Below are 12,016 nucleotides of genomic sequence, written 5' to 3'. Positions count from 1 at the left end.
TCGATACCAGAATGTGATGTGGACGTCCTCTTGGGGGTTTTGTGTCCTGGCTTGTCTACTGTGGCATTCACGATGAAGCTGACCAACGTGAAAGGGTGTTTGTGTCTCTCTCCGTGGCATGAGGGAAATTCAGAAAGTCTGTGGAAAACAGAGTTCAAAGATAAGTTGATTTTTGGCACAGAAAATTCTTGAACCCGTGCATACTTTGTCGGAATAGGCGTATTGGAAGTGCCCTCGTTCATCTGTGCCGTTACCAATGGCTCCTTTCTGGATGCCAAACACAGTCCCAGGGCAGGTGCTCCCCCCGGCCCATCGGGCACACAGCCCTGTCACAAGGTCAAGCAAACAGGTTTTAATTTTGGCTCCTGAGACCTGCTTCAGCACGCGGGGACTGCAGAGCCACGCCCTCACCCACGGGGAGCTGTCCCACCCTCTGGGAGCTGCATGCGGGGGACAACACGAGGGCGTCCTGTGAGCAGCCACGGAGCCAAGTGGCCGTTTAGAAAACTGGACCAAGGTGAAACTTAGAGGTGCGTGGGAGCGGGGTGCTTTGCCACGGGGGGACCCCTGTGCTCGGACTGTTCTCTGGCAGCTGTGCAGGCTCATCACTGCAGGACAGGCCCTCAGGTTCCCACTGGGGTTCCTTTCTCTTGCTGACAGCAGCTGGTGTGCAGTTTGTTCTGTCAGTCCGGGCCCCCTGTACCTTCACAACAATGGCAGTTCTGAAGGGCGTGGGAGCCGGCCTGTGACCTTTGTTGTAAGTTACTATGGTGTGGCATCGAGGACTTTGAAGCACCTGAGACACTCGGCCTTGGCCGAGCTACTTTTTGTTCTGTGAACTCCTGGCTCTGTTTTGGGTTGGCTTTGAGTTCCCCAGGGAGGAGGCGTGTTTCGGGTGTTCTCCATTGTATTTTACACCCTGGGCCCGGCGTGACTTGCAGGCACCAACAAGAACAGTTTGTGTGACGGGCGGCCACGTGCCAAGCCGGCAAGGTGCATTTGCTCATTTAATCCCAACTCTGCCCACTCCCCCCCCACCCCGAGGTACATGTGGTATTCCCCACCCCCAACCCTCTGCTGTAGTTTCTAAAAATGGATCAAGAAAGTTGGAGTTGTTGGCTTGTCCAGAGCCATACAGTTAGTAGGTGGTGAACCCGGGACTTCACACCGGACTGCAAGCCCAGGCGCTCAACACCAAGTCACGCCACCTTGCACAATAAGCAAGACAGTTCTTCCTTCCGCAAAGAAGGGCCCGGCAGCCCCTTTGAAAGCTGTCCTTGTCTATTCCGCCTGCAGTTCTGCACCGCGCCCCTCTCGCTCACTGGCTCCTGGAGCTGTACTGCAGAGTTACGCGACTGAAAAGCACCAGCCTGGAAAACTCGTGTGCAGGTTCGGGCTGAGACACCGCAGTGTTCGGGGAGGATGGCCCTGACCCCTTGGGTCACTGCCAAGTGCGCTCCTGTAGCTCTGTCTTTCCCTCCCTGCGGGTTCACTGTCTGCCATCTTGTCCATGGCCTACTTGAGCTGCTCAAGGCCCACAGCATTTCTTGGGGGCCTGTCTTTTCCCTTGCAGGATGTTTATCAACTTCCCTGGCCTCTACCCACCAATCTCAGTAGCATCCTCCCTCTATTCATCATGACAACCAGACTTGTCTCCAGATACCCCCAGATGTCCTTTGAGGGCAAAATCACCCCCAGTTGAAAACTTTTTTCTTGAGATCCCTCCAAGAGGACAGGGTTGTGGTCTTCTTGTTCCGCATTGTGTACCAGAGTGCTGTTTTGGTGTTGAAAGCGCCATGAGTCTTGGCTTGGTAGATTCTTGTTGAAGGCAGGCAGGAATGAGATTGGCCACTTCAGCACCCACAGTGTGTGACAAGTAGAATGATAATGCTTCCAGGTGTTACATCCTCATAGCTCCCAGGGTTTTGGTGGCTTGACCCTTTCAGCCATGCTCTGGTGTAGCTCAGTTAACCTTGTTACAAAAGACACAGTATAATACCTCTGCCATCTGCCACCCAAGAGCAGGGCTCTTTCTAAAACTCCACCGTGTGTGTGGTGCCCTGCAATGTTCAAGGGGGTATTTTGAGGATCTTAACACCTGATTGTGGACCTTGCTTGCCCTGTTCTCCACGGTGCAGGTTCTGGCTTCCAGATGTCAGGCCACCACTTCCTCTGCATCTGGTTGGTGTCATCTGAGCTTTTAGTTGATTTTCAATCTGGACATCTGTCCGCTTCGTCCACAAGCGTGGATCTGGGGGGTGTTTGTTACTAGGCGACTTCAGGACAACCTGGAGGAGGCCATGACTTCCGCACTGAGCCATGTCATTCCTGGCCTCTGCTGGAATCTTGCCAGATACGTTTGCACAGGAGGAGGGTGTGTGTTCTCTGGAGCTGCTCAAACAAACCACACACCTTGTGGCTGCAAACGACAGACAACGTAAGTTCTATCTACCTGGGAAGCCAGGAGTCTGACATCAAGGTGGAGTTGGCTCATGTTCCCCGCCTCTTTTAGTTTCTAGTGGCTGCCTGCCACCTTTGGCATTTCTTGGATTGTAGCCACATCACTCCAGGTCCAGTGTCCATCTTTACAACCTTCTCCAGGTCTGTCCCCAAACTCCGCCTACCCCCTTTCTTGAAAGGGTTTGTCTCATTGTATCTCGGGCCTCCTGGATAAACCTGGGTAAACCCCATCAGCCTAGATCGCTGGTTACATCTCTTGTCTCATAAAGTCCTACAGACTCTAGGATTAGGATGTGGATGTGGATTTTTGGAGGGGCGCCGCTCAGCCACTCCAGAGGCGCTGATTCTGAGGCCGCTGCAGTGTCTGGCTTGTGTGGACAGTGATGACTGTAACGGATGATTTTGCATGGCAGATGTTAGAAGGTTCATGGTTCCTTCTGAATCCCATGGGCTCCCACGGGCCTGTCAGCCAACCCCAGGATTTCAAGAGAGGAAGCTGTTGGGAGCTGGCGAGTGAATGTGGGCATGTCGGGTCCTGCACCTGACTCCTGCTGGCTGTCCTGGGGTACCACCTTCAGCTCACAAGCGGTGACGGTTGTATCCCTTTGGACAGATTCTTAGCCTCAAATATCTGAAGAATAAGTCGTAGTGTTTATTATAAAACCCAGGCACTGGTCGTCTGTTTCCTTTATTTCTCTGGGATTCTGCTAGCCCACTCCTGTGCACCCACGTTAGAGTTCTAGAAATCTCGGTGTAGAAGACACATGACATGGCCCAGGGACACGGTGACTCATCCACAGTCGATCTTTTTACCCGAAACTTAATGGCCTTGTGAAAGTGACTTCCACTCTTTGGGGAGCCGCAGCCCTGGCTGGGGTGCTTTTTGCGGTGTGGAAATGTGGCACGGAGATGTGTTTTTAATTAAAGCTCTTTGGAAAGAAGTGCAGGAGCAGCCTAAAAGGCTCCTGTGAACTCGCGGTCTCAGTGCCCGAGGCCAGTGCCCCAGACCAGAGCTGGCAGTCACTAATGAGCGGGGCCACGGGTGTGACTTTGCGGGGGGGGACCCATCTGGGGTCGGCCTCCTCATCCTCCACTCCGGGTCTGGCTCCGCAGCCCGAGGCGTGGGGCCGTGGTAGAGGCTGCTGTGAATCCTGGCAGCGTCTGAGAGGCACACAGGCGAGGTCTGGCCGTGAAGCCGGCGTCTTGTGAGCACACTTGATGGTGCTGTGAGTAAGCACATTCATTCATTCGGTGCCTGTTTGCATCGGCACTGTTGTGGGCACTGGCACATACGTCTGGGTGGTGCCCGTGTGGTCTCCACCTTTCTCTATGAGCTCAATCCTGCATCATCTTACAGGGTGGCGTGTTCAGGGAAAGAGGCCATCAACATTCCTGAGACTGGACAAGCTGGAAAGGGTTTTTATACAAGGATAAGAACAAGAGGATGCGCTAAAAACTCTACCTCCATTGTATTCTCCTAGAAGACAAATTGCTTTATGTTCATTTTACAGATGTAGCAAGTGAGGCTGAGAGAGGCTAAGGGGCTTTCCCAAGGAGAAGTGGTGAGCCTAAGGTTAGAACCCACCCACGCTGACTGCACAGCTAAATTCCCTGCTATATGAGTTCTTACGGAGAGGGGCCTCAGGAGGGTGGAGGCCGGAGCGGATTCCATCCATGACCTTCTGAAAGGCTTTGGCTGTGAGCTGTGAAACCAGCAGGAGTTCTCGCTCCCCGTGTGTGTAGGTTTTCTTTTCCCCATTCTAGTGGCTGTGCATCTCATCATAAAGACAGTTGATGATTAACGCGGTTGAACGATTTTAGACTCAACACTAGTGATGATAGAATCCTAGAACTGGAAGAAAATTACAAGTCTGTGTGTAACATAATACCGTGTATGCATATTGTAGAAAATTGTTCAGCTCATGAGTTGTAACCTGTTGCTAGGTCGGGAGATCAATTTAGTGGATCAAGGCCATCATTTTTTAAAAAGTAAATGGAATGAAATAGAAAATAGAAGCTTTGCTGTATGTGTGCCCTGCATCACGTACAATCCTTCTGCGTGTGGTTAGGGTAAAAAGGTTTTAAAACTGGGTCTGAATGTAAATAATAACTGTCATATATAGAATAAATAATTTTAACCTGTATAATGCAGTACCCATAGTGTGTAAAATGTAGTTAACAAAAGAGTCGATGAATGGACATTGTACTCACTGTTACACGAGCATTTTCCCAAGTAGGCTCCGGGAAGTCTTACTCCCTTGGAGTCCTCTTGGTCACAGCCTCTTGGGTAACTGTGCCTTACAGAGTTTGAATGCTCGTAATTCTTGAGGGTCCATCAGGGTCTGCCATGAAGAATCCCCTCCAGCTGATTTTCTTTTCTTTTCTTTTTTTCTTTCTTTCTTTCTTTTTTTTTTTTTTTTTTTTTTTTGACAGGCAGAGTTAGACAGTGAGAGGGAGAGACAGAAAGAAAGGTCTTCCCTCCATTGGTTCACTCCCCAAATGGCCGCTACAGCAGGAGCCAGGTGCTTCCTCCTGGTCCCCAGTGTGGGTACAGGGCCCAAGGACTTGGGCCATCCTCCACTGAACTCCTGGGCCACAGCAGAGAGCTGGACTGGAAGAGGAGCAACCAGGACAGAATCTGGCGCCCCGACCGGGACTAGAACCCGGGGTGCCGGCGCCGCATGCGGAGGATTAGCCTAGTGAGCTGTGGCGCCGGCCCAGCTGATTTTCCAAGTGTGATTAGCCACAGATGAATGGTTAGGAGGGCGGTTCCTGTTAGTTCCCTTCCGAATTGATGTAATAAACTCTTTGTGCATCATAGCTTTCTTAATCCTTTTCAAAATATTTACTTATTTGAAAGGCAGAGTAAGAGAAAGAAAAAGAGAGACAGAGAGAGAGAGAGATGTCCATCTGCTGGTAAACTCCCCAAATGCTTGAAACAGCCAGGGCTGGGCCAGGCCAAAGCCAGGAGCCAGCAGGAACTCCATCCCTGTCGTCCCACATAGGTGGCAGGAAACCAAGTACTTGGGCCACCATCCACCGCCTTCCCAGGCGCATTAGCTGTGGAGTAGCCCAGACTCAAACCAGGCACTCGACACAGGATAAGGGCATTCCAAGCTTCAGCTTAACCCGCTGCCCCGCGGGTCCCACCCCATCTCTCATCATCTGCTCTTTTGCAGTTCTGTTTCAAGTTTTCAGGTGAGGAGACGGAGGCCTAGGTGAATAGGTACCATTTATTAAACACGAACTCTGTGCCAAGTGTATTTATCAGCTACTTCTGCAATAATGCTGTGAAACACACAACCCCAAAGCTCTCAGTGGCTTACCGGTGCGAGCATTTCCTCTCCTTGCCGTTAGGTGTGCGAGCCGCCATGACCCTAACGGGACTGGCTGGCTGGAGCTTGGCCCCAGGCTTACTCGGGTCCAGATCAGTCCAACACATCCCTTTTTCCATTCCATTGGCTGAAGCGTGCAGCTCAGTAGCACATCACTGCGGTGGGAAAGTAGACAGTGCCATAGTTGAAGGAACAATACATCAAGTGGCAAAGGGCCTCTTTGTAGAATTCTATAACAGGTGGGAAAAGATGGGCACAAAAATAATCTATCAAGCATTGTACCAATCACTTACCTCATACTATGTAATGCTTATAACAATGCTGTGTACCCATTTTACACATGAGTAAACTGAGGTTTGGAGATTTCAAGTCTCTCATTCCATTAGAATGTGGAACAGGAGTGCAGATGGTGACTCCCTTGCTGTTTTTATGAATTCAGGGAAAAGCACACTTTCGTCAGTAACTGTGACATTAGCTGTGCGTTTCGGCAGATGTTATTACTTTGAGAACATTCTTTTCTAGTTTTAGTTTGTGGGAAGTATTTATCACAAACTCATTTAAAGAGTGACAAGGCAAGCCACACTATAGGAGATAAATGTTTGTAACACATTTATCTAATACTGATTTAATATTGTGAAGTGAAAAGAATTCTTAAAACTCAGAAGAAAAGAGGGCCGGCGCCGTGGCTCAACAGGCTAATCCTCCGCCTAGCGGCGCCGGCACACCGGGTTCTAGTCCTGGTTGGGGCGCCACATTCTGTCCCGGTTGCCCCTCTTCCAGGCCAGCTCTCTGCTATGGCCCGGGAGTGCAGTGGAGGATGGCCCAAGTGCTTGGGCCCTGCACCCCATGGGAGACCAGGAGAAGCACCTGGCTCCTGCCTTCAGATCAGCGCGGTGCGTTGGCCGCGGCGGCCATTGGAGGGTGAACCAACGGTAAAGGAAGACCTTTCTCTCTGTCTCTCTCTCTTTCACTGTCCACTCTGCCTGTCAAAAATTAAAAAAAAAAAAAACTCAAAAGAAAAGAAAGATACATTCATTGGTTAAAAATGGGCAAAAGCAAAGCCAGCCAACAAATGGCTCTAGGTAATTCACAGACAGGGACCCTAGATGGCACTTGTCTAACTGCATTCCCAATGGTCAACGCTGGACACACCCTCCACCGCAGAATGGGTAAGTCACGTGCAGTTGTCGTACGATAGATGAGCAGCTCCCATCAGTGCCGCCAGGATCCCTCTGGCTGTCCCACGTGGATTCTATGTGCTCCATTCCACCGCGGCGCTCAGGGTAATGGTGGATGGGTGAGGGGAGCAAACGGCCTCTCGATCACATGTGTCCTGTGGAACAGGTAACAGGCTGTAGCTGTGCCTGCCACGTGGCCCATGCAGTGGGCATCGCCAACCCAAGTCCTGAAAAAAGACTTTGGAAGAATGTCGGTGCTCCCTATCCATGTGCTTCGTGGACTTCTGAAGAATCAGCTGAAGCCACGCTCACTTCCTCAGGATGCTAAAGGCGGTAATTGCAACTTAATGCAAAGCTGCACCTGCCCACCCCTCACCCACACCCCTGCTGGCTTTATGATGTCAAGCATGGCAGGAAGCTCACAGCCAAAAATGTAGATGGGGTGGAACATCTGGAATGACCTGGAAGGATAAATAATGATGAGACAGATTCCTGTTCATCGCCGCTTTGGGTGCACCCAGGAATCAGCCTGGTATCTACTGGCTTTGCACAGTGCAGGACGGGGCGGGGCACACATGCGAGGTCATAGGCGTGTTAGTGAGGTAGAGCTTGCCCTAGGTGTCAGGGTGTGGAAGGAACTCACACAGTTCCTGGGGCCTCGGGGATCCCAGTAAGGAGGTGTGGAGACATCCAAGAGCCATCCTTTTGGATAAGAATTCCAGGAGGGCCTTGTAGGAAAAAGCAGCTGTGCTGACAGATTGCCTTGGCTCTGAGAGCTGAGAAGAAGGCCCAGAGAGACTGAAGCCTGGAGAAGGTGCCCGGGGAGTCCGGCCTGAAGCCACACAGCCGGTGCTGGCGGGGTGGAGGCTCTGTGCCACAGGTCCTTGCAATCTAGACCAAGGATCTTTCTAGAAACTACCTGCTGCCATGCATTCCCCTGGAGCCTTTGATTGGCTGGGCTAGAGTGGGATGTCTATCTGCTTGGGAGGAACAGGGCTGTCCCATCAGGAGCTTCCCATCCTGTGGCTGCCTCGCCCCAGGGCGAGGGTGGCCAGCCGCTGGCTGGGGGTACTTCAGTACTTCCCACTTTTACTCCGAGAGCCAGGCCCTTCCCCCTGTAGCCCAGCTGTGGGGGCAATGGGATGAGATCTTAGCCCAGTGTGGCCCTGGTGGCTATGCCCAGCGGCCAAGCCTTGAGAGGAGCTGGTGCAGGTTGCATGTCTGCCGTTAGCAGGGCCCCAGCCTGCCGAGGTGCTTCTGGTAAGGGTCTCTCCATGCCGCGGGGTTGGTGTTGGGTGTCGGAGCTGGAGGCCTCCGTGGCCTGGCCCTGTGCAAGCTGTCTCTGTTTTCCTCGGGATGGGGCCCTGCCCACCCCACCACATTCTCCCCCCAGGCCCGCCCCTGCGCCCCCTCTGCCTTATATAATGGCACATTATACAACATCGCAAAGCAGGTGGTATTTTTAAAGACAGCAAGTGAGCTTTTTTTTTTTTTTTTTTTTTTGGCCTAAATTTGGGAATGAAACAGATGGATTTTTAAGACTCTGGGCCTTTGCTATGAATAGTAAGCCTTGTTCTGCCCTGCTTTTAAACCCCAGCTTCAAGACCACCTCCAGCAACCAATCAGCACTGTGTTATTTAATTATAACAAAATTCTCAGCTCTGTCTGCTGCTGCTCGGACAAGTGGGGGGCACTGGATCAATTTCTGGAGCCAGGCAGACTTGCCAACAACAATTTTCCTTTTCCCAGAGGGCCTCAGAGGCCGGGCGCAGGTTCCAGGCACCTCCTCTACAGCCTGGCCCGCGTGGGCTCCCTGACAGCGAGTTTGAAAAGGGTTATAGAGAGGCAGATAAATGCCACGCTTGTTGCCGCGTTCCCTGACAGCCCGACCCCCAGCCACTGAGCTCATGCCCGCCTCGTTACGGCTGGTGCCAGATTTTTTCCATTAACAGGTAATTGAGTAGAAACTAAAATAAGCGAAGTTTGTTTCATCCCTTGGATTTTCTTGCTGGGGTTTGAAAGAAAAACACTTTAGCATCGTTAGTGGAGGAGTGTCCTTGAAAACGTATTTATGTTTTCCAAGTGATTTGTCGCTTGCTCTGTGTAATTAGCCCTCCTGGTTTTTCAATTTTGGGGGCCCTGATGTTGGGAGAGCAGAAGCTGGCTTCCTGGGACCCTCCATGCCCTGCACCTTGGTTGAAGAGTAGATAGGTCAAGGATGTTTGTTGGAGGTGACGGGTCTTTCCGCTGTTTCTCATAAACACACACACGTGCGCACTCTCGCACTCAAACACGCCCTGGAACACCACCAGGAGAAACCTGTTGATCCCCAACCTCAGTTGCTACCCATGATACCCTGCTCTTGGGGCTCACATGAGGCTCGTGGGCAAAGCGCATTGGCCTCTTTGTCTCTTCGTAGCTTGCTTTTCTGTGTTCCAAATTCCAATTCCACAACTCCTCGCTGGAGGCATAGATGTTGAGCGCTGAAGTCGCCATGACCTTGTTTTGACCACGGACCCCCTTGACATTCTGGTAAGTGCTGATGACCCCCCCGGCCCCCAAGAGTAAGTACTTGCTTGAATGTAAACAGCAGGCTGTGTAGGTTTTCAATACAACCTCTAGGATAGCAGTCACTCCTAGGCATGTGGAGTGAACGGCCACGTGTGAGGAAGGCAGAGTCTTGCCCAGATGACTCAACTGTCCACACACCTGATGTAGAAGTTGTCCTGGGGCCAGAAGCTTCCAGAACTTTGAGACTTTCTGATGAACAAACTGAGTTTGCACAATTGCATTCATTTGGAGCTACTATTTGTACATCCCCTGGCTTTATAGCACCACGGTGAGAGTGGGAGACAGTACTCACCAGGCAAATGACAGCGGTGCTCCAGGTAGACACACGTGCCGGGGCGTGGCCTCCAGGGGTCAAGGGAGAATTCTCAGAGTGTCTGCCCTGAGGCCTGGGAGAAGAGGAGGGGTTCCAGGTAGAAGCTTTGTAGCTCACGGCTGTCAACACCTTGCTTGGGATGCTCGCAGCCTCGCAAAACTCTGGTAGAGACCCATTTTACAGATGCCACCCAGCGGCCTGCTTGGGGCCTGGGAGTGGGGGAGGTGGAGCTGGAGCCAGGCCTCGAAGATTCCCCCAAGCCTGTATCGTTCTTCCTCTTTTTAAAAATAGCTTTATTGAAGTAGAATTTAGAAACCAAAAAACTGACTCGGAGTCAGGGCGCAATTCAGCAGCTTTTAGGAAATTTACAGAGTTGTGCAACCGTCACCGCAGTTCAAGTGTCGAACGTTTTCGTCACCCGCCTTGGCTCAGGCACTCTCCATTCCCAGGCACCCCCGGGTCCACGTTCCCTCTCAGTGGATTTGCTTTCTGGAGATTTCGTGTACTTGGAATCCCATCACGTGTTTTTCGTGTCTGGCTTCTTTCACTGAGCACAGTTTCTCAACCTTTCCTTCATTACCGTCCCCTCCTCCACCAAGGAGAAAACTTTAACTGCAATCCTCCACGAAGAAATCAAACACCAAGGAATAGGAGTCTGTCCGGTAGGATTGAGCTTTGGAGGACACAGCAGGACCAGTTTCCTCCTCCTGTGGCATCCCGTCACCCCCATGGAGATATTGGTGAGGTCCCTCCACGTGGGGGCCCGCATCAGTGGTGTGTGCACCTGCTGTGATGTGCGTTTGAGTTGTTTCCACTTCTTGAGCCATCACAGTCCAAGCCCTCAAACACGATCCCCGATCCTGCAGCCCGCCCCCTATATGAGGAAGAGCCTCTGGACATATCAGCGCTGGTTCTAGAGGATGGACCCGACCTCGGTGCTTCAACTGTGGCCAGACGTAATAATGCCCAGGTCGTGGCGTGGTCCTGCCGATTACCTGACACTGTACCTGTGCGGCGTCCACCAGCCGGCTCTGGCTCTGTGTGCCGTGGCCCTGCCCCCCGCCCTGCGCTCGTCTGTCCCCGGGCGAGTGGTGCTCTCTTTGAAACGTGCCCCAGCTTCAACCTGTGTCCCCGTGGATTATGCAATGTCTCACATGATGCTTTTCTCTGGCGTGATTCAGGTCAGACCCAACATTGTTCCTTCGCAGCAGTCTCAAGCATGTCTCTCCTTTGGCATTTGTCTTCTACTCCGCAGCTGACACAGTTCCAGGGACCAATTGGTTTCAGCTGCTGCTGCAAAGCCAGGCCTCCTGCGGGCGTGGGGTGCCTGCTGACGTGGTGGTGAAAAGAATAGTGGATGGGGAGTCCAGCAACCGTGCTCGGGACCCTGCTGGGCCCCGTGGCCTAGACTGAACCCCAGGGGTGTTTTGAATTAGCCTCTTCTTTCTGTAAAAGGCATCCTTACACGAGCTGGCCTCACGAAATTAGAGCCCTGAGAAGGTGCGAGTGCTTTGTAGATGGCGAGGCCCTGGGACCATTGTGGGGTGCACCCACGACACTCGTGGGGGTGGTGGGAGTGGGGTTCACAAAGCCGCTGGGCAGCCCCTTGTGATGTCACTGTGCTGGGAGCTCTGGTTCCTGCAGCTTCCTCTTAAAATCTGAAATAAGGCGAAGCACATATGGGCCTTAGGGTGCTGGGGAGAAGAGAAACCCTAGGTTATGTCTGCAGGAGCCTGGTCCTAGCAGAGTAGCCACCCCGTGGATATGCCAAGCCGCTGAGGGCTGAGGACACGCCCAGCCACGCGGAGGGACAGTGGTCAGCTTCCTTGAGCACTATCATCTTCATCCTGCTGCTGGTTTCCCCACCCCTCGCCCTCCTTCCCCTGCCATTTCCCTATTCCCACCGGCCAGACCTGGGCTCCTCCGTGACCCCTGGGGCAAACAAGTCAACTTGCTGGGACCCAAGTGAGCATAGGTGCGGAGACAGAGCTCTGGAGTTGGACTTGCCTGGGTTTCAACTTGGCTGTGTGAGGGAAGGAGTTCTTGGAGCTGGGTTTCCTTAGCTGAAGATGAGGGGAGACACTGCCTCTTCAGGGTGGTGTGGGGGCTCAGAGGAGGTCAGAGAGCTTAGGCCACAGGTTGGTTAAGTGTTAGCATTC

At 52.4% G+C, this 12,016-nt stretch overlaps 1 long non-coding RNA gene across 3 annotated transcripts; it reads right to left on the bottom strand.

The window, feature by feature from the left end:
* Positions 1-29: 29 nt before the first annotated feature.
* Positions 30-10,183, bottom strand: LOC133776195 (uncharacterized). Of its 3 annotated transcripts, XR_009868359.1 has the most exons (4): positions 9,837-10,183; positions 6,948-7,128; positions 5,787-6,025; positions 3,663-4,312 (listed from the first exon to the last, which is right to left on the bottom strand). It is a non-coding gene; the product is annotated as an uncharacterized LOC133776195 (long non-coding RNA). The 3 variants fall into 3 exon arrangements; XR_009868360.1 differs by lacking the exons at positions 3,663-4,312; positions 6,948-7,128 and adding an exon at positions 30-138; XR_009868358.1 differs by lacking the exon at positions 6,948-7,128.
* Between the last annotated feature and the right edge of the window lie 1,833 nt (positions 10,184-12,016).

Source organism: Lepus europaeus, chromosome 17, assembly GCF_033115175.1.
Source record: "Lepus europaeus isolate LE1 chromosome 17, mLepTim1.pri, whole genome shotgun sequence".
Classification (NCBI taxonomy): Eukaryota; Metazoa; Chordata; class Mammalia; order Lagomorpha; family Leporidae; genus Lepus; species Lepus europaeus.
Note: the sequence above shows the minus strand (reverse complement) of the source record. Positions and strands in the feature narration are given on the sequence as shown.